The sequence below is a fragment of the Lycium barbarum genome, chromosome 12, assembly GCF_019175385.1.
Source record: "Lycium barbarum isolate Lr01 chromosome 12, ASM1917538v2, whole genome shotgun sequence".
In the NCBI taxonomy this organism is placed as follows: Eukaryota; Viridiplantae; Streptophyta; class Magnoliopsida; order Solanales; family Solanaceae; genus Lycium; species Lycium barbarum.
In genome coordinates this window covers 60119160-60130365 of record NC_083348.1, presented here as the reverse complement: position 1 = coordinate 60130365, position 11206 = coordinate 60119160, and the positions used below count along the sequence as shown (strand labels likewise).

The window sequence follows — 11206 nt, the reverse complement described above, 5'->3', positions numbered from 1 at the left end:
TCATAAATCCTCACTTGTATATAGTATTAATATGACTCAGAGAAGTGAGGTGATTTCACCTGATATAGGTTCAAGCTCTGCTAATTAATTTTGTACTTGGAAGAGAGAAAATTGTTGGTATTATAGGCTTTTAATTTCTCCTGCCGACGAATACTTTGCAGAGGACCTCACTAAGGTATTATATTAAAGTATGATGTACATTTGCTTTCCGTTACACTGATAATATCATCCAAACCTAAATTGCTACCACTTTTGGTTCGAGTCCAACACTTTTGCAAAAAAAAAAAAAAAAAAAAAATTGGAACCAAACTAACCCTTTAAAAGAAAAAAGAAACAAACTAGACTTCATGCACAGAATCTGTGCGTGAAAGGACCAAACTGTAACTTTTGGAGTTTGGTCCTTTCACGCACAAATTATGTGCATGAAAGGTTGTTTGCACTGTGCGTGAAAGGTTGTTTGCACTAGTGTTAATTATGTCCTTTTAATGCTGAACAAATATTAGAATATGACGGAATTGGGAAGTTCATTTGAGGGATTCCTTGGAAAGCTCAAAAAGTATTACTTTTTTTTTTTTTAAGCTATCAAAATCACGTTCTTTTCCATACTTTGGGCAAAGATTAATCATATTTCAAATTTCTAAAATATCAATATTTTATATAGAACTTAATATTTTTTTTTTTGCGTACAATAACGTCGACTCATTACATCAAGTATACCTAAACGCAAGATCATGTAAATAACGTAAATCGGACATCCGAGCGCAAAGTTATGACAATTTAAAATTTTCACAATTTACAACTAGTTTTCTACTTATGCTCCAGTCTTTATTTTTTATTTACGTGAGTGAAGAGGCATATGTATACTTGATGTAATGAGCCGATATTATTGTAGCTAAAAAAAGATATTAAGTTATATATAAAATATTTATATTCCAACGTTTTGAAACGTGACTAATCTTCGGTCAAAGTATGAAAAAAAACTTAAAGATAACAAGTTTCCAAACTTATTTCGAGGTACTTTATAACCCCTAAAGCGACGATCCAAACATATATGTATACTTGATGTAATGAGCCGACATTATTTTACGCTAAAAAAATATTAAGTTCTATATAAAATATTTATATTCCGGTGTTTTGAAACATGACTAATCTTCGGTTAAAGTACCGAAAAAAGCTTAATTTTGAGTTTGATTTCCAAGAACAAAGATGATAAGTTTCTAAGCAAACAAAACTTACTTCGGGCCACTTTACAACCCCTAAAACGACTCAGGGTATTTTTGATTCGGGGTATTTTTTCGAGATCTACGCGGTCAAACTACCGCAAGGCGGTTTAGCCGAGCCAATTTTTCAAAAAATGCCCGTTATCCCATTCAATTTGAATTTTGCCCCAAATTTGTGCAAAAATTCATTCTTCTCTAGTAAAAATCTAATGATAAAAAATCTATTTCGAGATGCTAATCCCGTGGTAATGATGTTTTGAATGTCAATTTCGAGTTCGAAATTCAATTTATGAAAACGAGTTAGATAGCATTAGTGAACATTATAAAAAAGGACCAAACTGACTTTATGTTGCATTCACCAATTTGGCTTGGTGGTTTAGCCTCTCTTTTTTACTTACTTTTTTTTTATGCCAACAACATGGGATCAAATCTTGGTGGGAGCATTGAATAAGATATATTATACTTTGGTTGAACCTCTCGTATTGGATGAATTATTTTTAAATATAATATTTTTATTTCAAAACGCTTAAATCAAAATCTTATAAAATATGGCACTTAGATCTAAAGATGATAAGTTTCCAAGCAAACAAAACTTTAAAAAAAAAAAAAAAAAGTAATACTTTTTGAGCTTTTCAAGGAATCCCTCGAATGGACTTCCCAATTCCGTCATATTCTAATATTTGTTCAGCATTAAAAAGACACAATTAACACTAGTGCAAACAACCTTTCACGCACAGTGCAAACAACCTTTCAAACAACCTTTCACGTGAAAGGCCCAAACTCCAAATGTTACAGTTTGGGCCTTTCACGCACAGATTCTGTGTGTTAAACCTAATTTGATCTTTTTTTTTTTTAAAGGGTTAGTTTGGTTTTAAAAAAAAAAAAAAATTGGGTTACAAAAGTGTCGGACCCTTTTGGTTCTAAATTCAAAGTCACGATTCCCTTGACGTCACTCTTTCTTTTTTGGTTGGAAAATGGAGGCTTTCTATAGACAACCGAATATGGACGAATTTGGAACCTCTACTAGTCTTGAGTCAAATTATGCATTACAGGATTAATTTTAATATAGCTTATTATATAATTGATATACTGTTTTATACATGATAGGGTATGAAATAAAAGTATGTGCATTAATAATACGTAGATAAGAATGTCTAAAGATAATAATGCCCATAAGATAACAATTCGTGTGGTATGATAATATATCGCATATATATCGGAATTGGTTCAACAACATTTGGTTCTAATATTGAACTCCGCATAAATAAAACGATGTATTACTATTCGCTATACGAAAATAAAATTGGTTATCCAAATTTTCCAAATAGTTGGTGCATTAATATCATTACAATTACAAGGCGTGTAAGCTAGCATCAAGTAAGTCCTTTTATTAACCTGGAGAATAGTACATCATTACGTCGGTCCTTATGTTTCTTGAAATTAATGTGTAGCATTCAAGAATAATTGAAAATAGAAACTTTGCCGAACATAATAGATAACGGGGCATCAGATGGATATGTTGGGTCAGGCACCATCTTTTTTTTTTTTTTTAATTGTTTTTATTACATAGGGATAGAGAAAGGAGAAGCGGGGGAGAAAATTACAATGTGAGTATTTAAATTCTCACCAATAAAATAAAAATTCGGCTAGTCAATCAACTAAGTTACTAAGTCCCTACTAGTCAGGCACCATCTCTTTTATCCTAAAAGGGCTTTTAAGATTGTTCGGCAAAAATAATGAATAATTTTAGAGAAGATGACCTAATAATGCTAGTGAAGGCTATATTACAAAACACAGGAGTACTTTTTCTTCTTTATAAAACTACATAATATACAAAATTAAAAGGGCATCCCTTCCCTTCCCGGTTCTACTTCAACCCATATTTCTTCATCTCGCAACAACAACTCTTCTTCCCTACCCACTACTTCTCCGGATCCCACCGCCGACAGTGCAACTCCGACTGAGGCACCCACAACGACCAGCGGCACCACCATATTGAAGGTCATCTCCTCTCTTTGTGGTCTTGCAATCGTTGTGACATTCTTCTTCTAATTAATTATTTAATTACTATTAATTAACTGATCTAAGGTGGTTTAATGGGCTAAAAGTAGGAACAAGATTAAGAGAGATCAATGGTGGAACCAGTGGTTCAGGTGTTTGGATCTCAGTTGTTGGCTATCCCATAGTGATTTTTGGTTGAAGAGTAGTGGAGGGTTGGTTTTTAGAGGAATTAATGGTGGAACCTTGAGCTTCACCTTTCTCCACCGACGCCGATGACGAAGCGGTTTCGTAGATCTGGGCAGAACAAAAAGAATGAAGAAGAAACAAAGATGCGAAATAAATACTGCTTTTGGTGACGAAGATGGATTAGTGCTCTTTTTTTTCTTTTTCTTTTTTGTGATGGAGGTGGTGTTATTGGTGGTTTTCATGGCTGAGTGGTGGTCGACAGCTCAACAGAGATATACATATTTCATACCAATTTGTCCCAAAGAAGATTAGCAAGCTGAATTCGACTTTTGTTTCACATGAATTTTAGATCTTTAGGTGTTAAATTAGGAGATTGGTAATGAAGTGTATGAATAATGATAGAATCGGGACTTATATAAAGCATAAAATTGTATGAATATTGATAGAATCGTGACTTATGTTACAGAAAATTGTATTTTAAGTTTTCTATGTTATTGTAGTTGTATTAATTTGCGTGAATATTGTATAAAAGGTGTATATAATGTTGTTGTAGTTGTATTAAATTTCATCCGGATTTCGAAGTGAGATTTAAAATTGTATTAGATTTGTTGAGAGTTGTATACAATGTTGTTGTAGTTATATTAAATTTTCAAAACCTAACATGAACTTTACACAATTTTATACTGTTATATGCATATTTTATACAATTTTTATACATTCATACACGATGAGAATTCTAAGCCTCGAGCAAGATGTATATATTTCATACAATTTTCATATACTACATTTTGAGCGAAACTTTTAAGCCTAGAGCGAGATATACATATTTAATACAATTTTAATACACAAAATGTTAAGCGAAATTTTTAAGTCTTGAATGAGATATACACATTTCATACACAAATTTTGAGCAAATATTCCAAGCCTTGAGCAAATATTTTCATATATGTTTTGTACGAAATTTGTTGTTATGTTTTGTAAACTGAGAAACATCATCATATTTTGTAAATGTACCCTATTTGTTATGTATATATACGTTATTCTCCCATAATTTTATGGCTAGAAACATTTATGGCTAAGTCGGTTGTTACACTGGGGCTACTGAAAGTAAGTCATAGTAATGGGCCGGCTATTATGGTTTTTCCCTAAGGGGTCGTTTGGTTTAAGGTATAAGTTGGGTTATCCTAGCACTAATTTTTATCTCATGTTTGGTATAAGGTTTAAATTAGTGTTGGGCTAAATTTATAACTTGTACCAAACATAATATAAAAATTAGTGCTGGGATAACCCAGCTTATACCTTCTTAACCCACTTATACTGGGATTATTTTATACCATTTTTTAAATGGTATAAAATAATCCCAATAGATGGGATAAATTAATCCCGAAATTATAATTTCGGGACTAATGAATCCTTAAACCAAACGACTAACATAATTACCTTAGCCAACCAAATATGTAAAAAATAATTTTTATATTGTATAGTCGTTCACTAAGATAATAGCCAGCAAATATATATTTTTTGTATATTTATATAATATACATATTTTATACATAATTAGTGTATATTTTTTGTATATTGGCTAGCAGCTGTAATTACTATTGACCGAGCAGCCAAATGTGTTAAAACTCCATTCGTAAATGGATCATTTTTCAGGCCACCCCTAGGCTGCATTCATTTTTTTGTGCGAATTGTCCTTCAAAGGCTGGTCTTTAATTTTTGCCCTCAAATTGTTGGTCTTTAATTTTTGCCATTCGCCTAAAAATTCATGGGTTCTAGGTTCGAATCCCAGCTCAGTCAAAAATTTTTAAAAAAAAATCGTAAGCCAAAGTTTTGAATTCAAACTCTACCTTTGCCTGAAGGGATAATTTGCTATCTTAAGGCAAACTCTATGTTATAAGGTAACAAAACTCTGCCTTACGGTAGAGTTTTGCAAGCAAATTCTGCCTTGGGAGTTGCGAATCCAAACTATGCCTTGCGATTTTTTAAAATTTTTTGATTGAGTGAGGATTCAAACCCGAAACTCATAAATTTTTAGACGAAGGGAAAAAAAAAAAAATACCAGCAATTTAAGGGACAAAAGTTAAAGACCACCCCTGAATAAGCGCAATCGTGCAAATTGCCCAGCAACATTTGGGGTTTTGGGCCAGGCCTGGGATGGCAGAGCTTCAACTATTTACTTCCACCAGTTCCATATGTTTCCAGTGGGGCAATTTGCCCTTCGCTGGGGGTGGTCTTTAATTTTTGTCCCTCAAATTGGTGGTCTTTAACTTTTTTCCTTCACTAAAAAGTAATTCGCAAGGAAGAACCTGCGCAAATTTCGCCTTGCGGTTTTTTTTTTTTTTACTGAAATGGAGTTCGAACCCACAATCTTGAGGTATTAGGCAAAGGACAAAAATTAAAGACCACCCAAATGAGGTCTAATCCGCGCAAATAAAAAGTTTCCAGAGCTTGTAATGCGCATAGCCAAGTTGGGCTCTCATAGGCCCATTTATGTTTCCGTATGCTTGTTTTTAGTTTGTTTCTTATGCTTTCTTTAGGAAATGGTCACGACTAGGAGTGTACATGGATCGGATTGGTTCGAATTTTTTAAATACCAAATCAAACCAATTGCGTTGGGTTTTTAAATTTATACACCAAACTAAACCAATAAAATTGGGGTTTTTCAACCTCGGATTTTCTCGGGTTATTCGGTTTTCTCGGGTTTTTTGGGTTTTTTTTTTGGGAATAGTCTTGATACAAAAGATATAACTTTTACTTCAAATATTTCTTTAGTCCTAGTAAGATACAACTATATAATTAAGGTGTTTCTTAAGAAAATAATACAAAATGTGAGAAGAGTGATGACGTTGTATTAAAATATTCAACAAAAGCTAATAAAATCGGTTAAAATAAATATTGCTAATTAACAAGCCATAAAGAAAATGACCATAATCTAAAAATACTAAGTCATGCTAAAATAAGTACGGCTAAATAAGTATTAATTACATGACAAAGAAAAAAACTTAAGTTATGTATTTTCACTCTCTAAATCAATTATGCAAAATTAAAGAATAGATATCCAACATTATTGTCATTCCTAGTGGTAAACTGAATTTCTTTTGTTAGCATTAGCGTTGAGTTGGTTTTGGCTTGGACTTTATTTGAGTTACTAACATCCATATGATATAAAACTTATTGACATTCAAAATTCTAAGTTCAAGCTTGAATAATATGATAATAGATAAAAAAAAACTACAAAAATATTTATAAATTACATTATAAGTAAATATTTTTATGTATAAAATAATTTAAAAATTGAATACAAGTAATGTCGGGTTGGTTTGGTTCGGTTTGACTTTTTTTAGTTAAAACCAAACCAAACCAATTATGGTCGGGTTTTTTTTTTCAACACCAAACCAAGTCAAACCAAACCACTAGTCGGATTTTTTTTCTCGGTTTGACTCGGTTTAGCGGTTTGGTGCGGTTTATCGGTTTACTTTGTACACCCCTAGTCACGACTCGTGTCTTATGTTAAATGTAAAAATAACGGGTATAACAAGTAACTAAGTTAAGAGCAAACGTAAATAACATGAATATTTCCCTCCACCTTTGACCACATTCTAGTTTTGAATATCGAAAAAAATTCTGATAAGGAGCGCTTCCTCTATAAATGTGCCCCACGTGTCACCCAATGAGAATCTAAATTAAAGAGGCCAGTGAACTTCACATAGCATATGGTTAAGCAAAAGGAAGAAAGTTGACTAGTACGATTAAAAGGAGGGATGAAAAACCTAAAAATCTCTGAAGGTTCATGGATTCTGCAATTTAAATCTGAATTTGTGCACGTTCTAGTCTTTGTGGTAAGAATTGATGCTCATCTCAATTGTCAGATCGTAGTTTGATCAAGTATTATTATCAAACGAAAAGTACGTGAGATTGAAAGCAAAGCACATAGGGATGTCAATGGTTCGGTTCGGGCAGTTATTTTTAAAAAATTATACCATATCAATTTTTCGATTACTCTATGATGTATAAACAAAATTAGACTTTTCGAAACAGTCCTAATGGTCGCAGTTTCTCTTCGGTTTTGGTACGGTTCGATTAATTTTCGTTTTTTTAAACATCATCTAACGTCCATCGCAGCCGATAAAATTTGACAGAATTAAATACCCAAATATTACCAAAACATAGAATGAAGAAATTCTTCCCTTTATAATATCCTACAAATGCAATTAACAGAACCCATATATGATTAGGCTTAATACATATGCGGCCCCCTAAACTTGTCCCTTTTTTCATTTTGCCACATCAACTAAGTGTTGTTCCTATTGAACCCCTGAACTTGGTCTCAAGTGTGTCTATCAAACACAATTCGACTTACATAACATATAAGTTGAGTTCAATTTTTTTTAGACTTGCGCGTGAATGTCCATCACATCCTATGGGGAAAATTCAACTAACTAAAACACCCCAACCATTTTAATTATACACATCAGATGTTAAGTTTTGATTTTGGTTTTTTAGTTTTCAGTTTGGTTTCCAGTTTTGGTTTCTTATTTTTCAGTTTTTGATTTTCCAGTTTTAGTTTCCAGTTTTGGGTTTTTATTATTCAGTTTTGGTTTCTTATTTTTTAGTTTTCATTTTTAGTTTTAGTTTCCAATTTTGATTTCTTATTTTCCAGTTTTGCTATTTGATTGGTTTAAGTGGTGGTTCTTCACTTGTATAACACAGTAGCACACTTCTTCCTATCTGATGTAGGGCTGGGCATAAATACCGAAAATTGAAAAATCGGACCAAACCGAACTAATTTGGTTCTGTGTTTGGTGTTCGCCTTCAAAAAATCGAAACCGACGAACTTTGATGAAACCGAACCGAAGAACCGAAATTTATACATTACCCAAAAAAATTTAAATAGTCCAGACCCATTAAGTTTAAGCCAAAAAAAAAAATTGTAATAAGCTCTCTTTTGCTTTTGTATCCCTAATTTTTCACTTCAGTTGAGAAAATCAAATATCCTTAACAAAGAAAGGTGACTAGGATGTGTCTTCAGGATTAATGTATGTCCTTTATGTGTTTTCTTAATTATTCTTACTGTATGTATATAATACCTAGTAATCCTATATTATGGTTATGGTTTTCTGTTCTTGTGTATCCTGTTTGTTTGATTTTGATTTTAATTGGTTAGTTTTATGTTTCGTTGCTTTTGAGAATATGAATTAGTGTAAATGGAATTACTTCTAATATCATATCAAAAAATCGAATTGAAAAAGCCGAAACCGAACCGAACCAAACTTCAAAAAACCTAAACCGAAAGAACCGAACCGAACTAGTTTGGTTCGGTGTTCGGTGTCCACCTTCAAAAAACCGAAACCGAAATAGCCAAACCGAACGCCCATTCCTAATCTGATGTGTATAATTAAAATGGGTAGAGTGTTTTAATTGGTTGAATTTTTCACGTAGGATGTGATTGACATTCACACACAAGACTAAAAAAATGAAACTCACCGTATATGCTATGTTAGTAGGATTGTGTTTGATAGACACACTTGAGACCAAGTTTAAGGAATCAATAGGAATAACACTTAGTTGAAGTGCCAAAATGAAAAAAAAAAAAAAAAAAAAGACAAGTTCTCAAGGTTTCATATGCATTAAGCCTATTCATTATGTTTGTCATAATAACATGATGCACCACTCTTATTATGAAGAGGCGCATGAAAATTTATACTATCTTAGATTTAAATTGGTGTCTATAATTGAATTCGTTGAACAATTAAGTTTGTGTATTTTAGCATCTTTGTAATTTGGATAGTCTGTTTAGTTGAACGGGATCATTATTCTAGCAACAAAGTGTTTTCTTATAAACATATATTTTTCTTTTTCTTTTTTTTTTTGAAAAAAAATAATAATCTACCATTGAATATCCAAAGCAAATATTGTGGAAATCTCTCCTCAAAGTCTTAGGTATCAAGGTCCAAGAAATTTTTTAATACTTACTATTTAAAATTTAACATACAAAAGTTACACACACATACATACATGTATTCGGTTCGGTTCGGTTTGGGATTTTTTTTATTTTTATAAAATCAAAAACCCAATCTAATTATTCGATACGGTTATAATTTCATATAAAAATATGATTTCAAAAAACCAGTTTGATATGGTACGGTTTTTAAAATTGCTTTTACACCCTAAAAGTAGATTTAGAGGCGCAAACAAAAGACCGTCTTTAAACAATAATAGAAAATGACAAGTAGTTGACGGAAGATATAATTTCTATTTTGGAAAATATAAGCAACATGGGACTCATACAGGGATTAAAAAAATTGACATAGAAGAATTAAGCATTCTTTAATGATTAAATCAGAATACTTATCTAGACTACTGAATAGACTTTACTCTTGTATGTCACTCGTTCAATCAACCAGTTCCACTCCAGAATGCAACTGCTCCACCATGTAACAAGTAACAAATATATAGGAGGAAATAAGATGTCTTGAACTCTTACAATTTAGATAAAAAAAAATATCTTTTTCAGATTTCTTATGTTTTTTCTTTTTAAGATTTTTCAAGTAAAAAAGATGAAAATCTCTTGTAAAAATGTTATAAGACTAAAAAAAGTTTGTAAATGATCAAAAATCCATTTCTCTCCCAAATCTATTGATATCAAAGATAGACGAATATGACCCATGAACCATACTTTTTGAATCCTACTCGGAATAAGAAAGACGACTATGACCCATAAATCATATTTTTTGGGTAAATCTTATCGAGCAAAACATTATGCACGGTAAAAACATATCGGGTGTTTATACCAAGTCAATACATGTATTGATTTAGTGTAAACGTCAGAGTAAGATTGTACCCAATAGGCACCCTTCTATACTCAACTTCTCTTTCTTTCTTTTTTTCCTTTTCTCCATACAGTAGTGGGCATGGTACCGTATTAGAAACTTCGGTATGGTAATTTTAGTTATCGATTTTTAAAAATACTATATCATTATTGTACCATATTAATTCGGTATGGTTCGGTATTTTGAAGTCATAATTCTCGACTTATATATACTCATATAATAGAGAATTATGACTTCGGCTATTTAAAAAATATCTCAATAATATCGTGCTAAAACCTTACACATGTAAAATTATTCAAAAGAAAGCACAAACAATCCCCTTCGTAAATCAATTAGACAAAAAGAGCATTTCAATCAAGTTTAATTAGTTAAAATTCCAACATCTAAATAATTAATTATGTACTAATACTAGATTATATAGTTATTAGTATTTTAATACTAATATATATGAATTGTATGTGTAACTATATATTCGGTATTTCGAAATATTTTTTATAAATATCGAATACCGCATCGAATACTAATTTTTTTTAAAATTGCATACCAAATACCGTATCTGTTTACCCCGAATTTGGAAAAACAATTGAATTTGTACGCGGGTATAGGATATGCGCTTGGATCTTGGTATATGTTCGGTAATGGAAAGTAAATATATGAGTATTTAATAATATGACGGCTAATAACGATAGTTGCTTGAGTTATTACGAACATGGACGTTTGGAGGTTATTGTCAACACTTGATGGAAGGAATACAATATGAATGGAAATGAATAGCCTTGGGCGCGTCAGATATTGAGAGAGAGAGATTATTTATGAAGTTTTCTTGTTACAAAGGTTCTTGGAAAGTAAAGGAGCCAACCCCCCCCAAAGGAAGGGGATGTGCTCTATTTATAGTGTGACCTCCATGGGTTTCATACAATATGAACTAATAAAATAATAGTAATAAGGACAGCCCTGCACGGATTT

The 11206-nt window shown here is 31.9% G+C and overlaps 1 long non-coding RNA gene across 1 annotated transcript; it reads left to right on the top strand.

The window, feature by feature from the left end:
- The first annotated feature begins 2623 nt into the window (after positions 1-2623).
- Positions 2624-4006, top strand: LOC132622784 (uncharacterized). Its single transcript, XR_009575995.1, has 2 exons — positions 2624-3221; positions 3332-4006. It is a non-coding gene; the product is annotated as an uncharacterized LOC132622784 (long non-coding RNA).
- The last annotated feature ends 7200 nt before the right edge of the window (positions 4007-11206 follow it).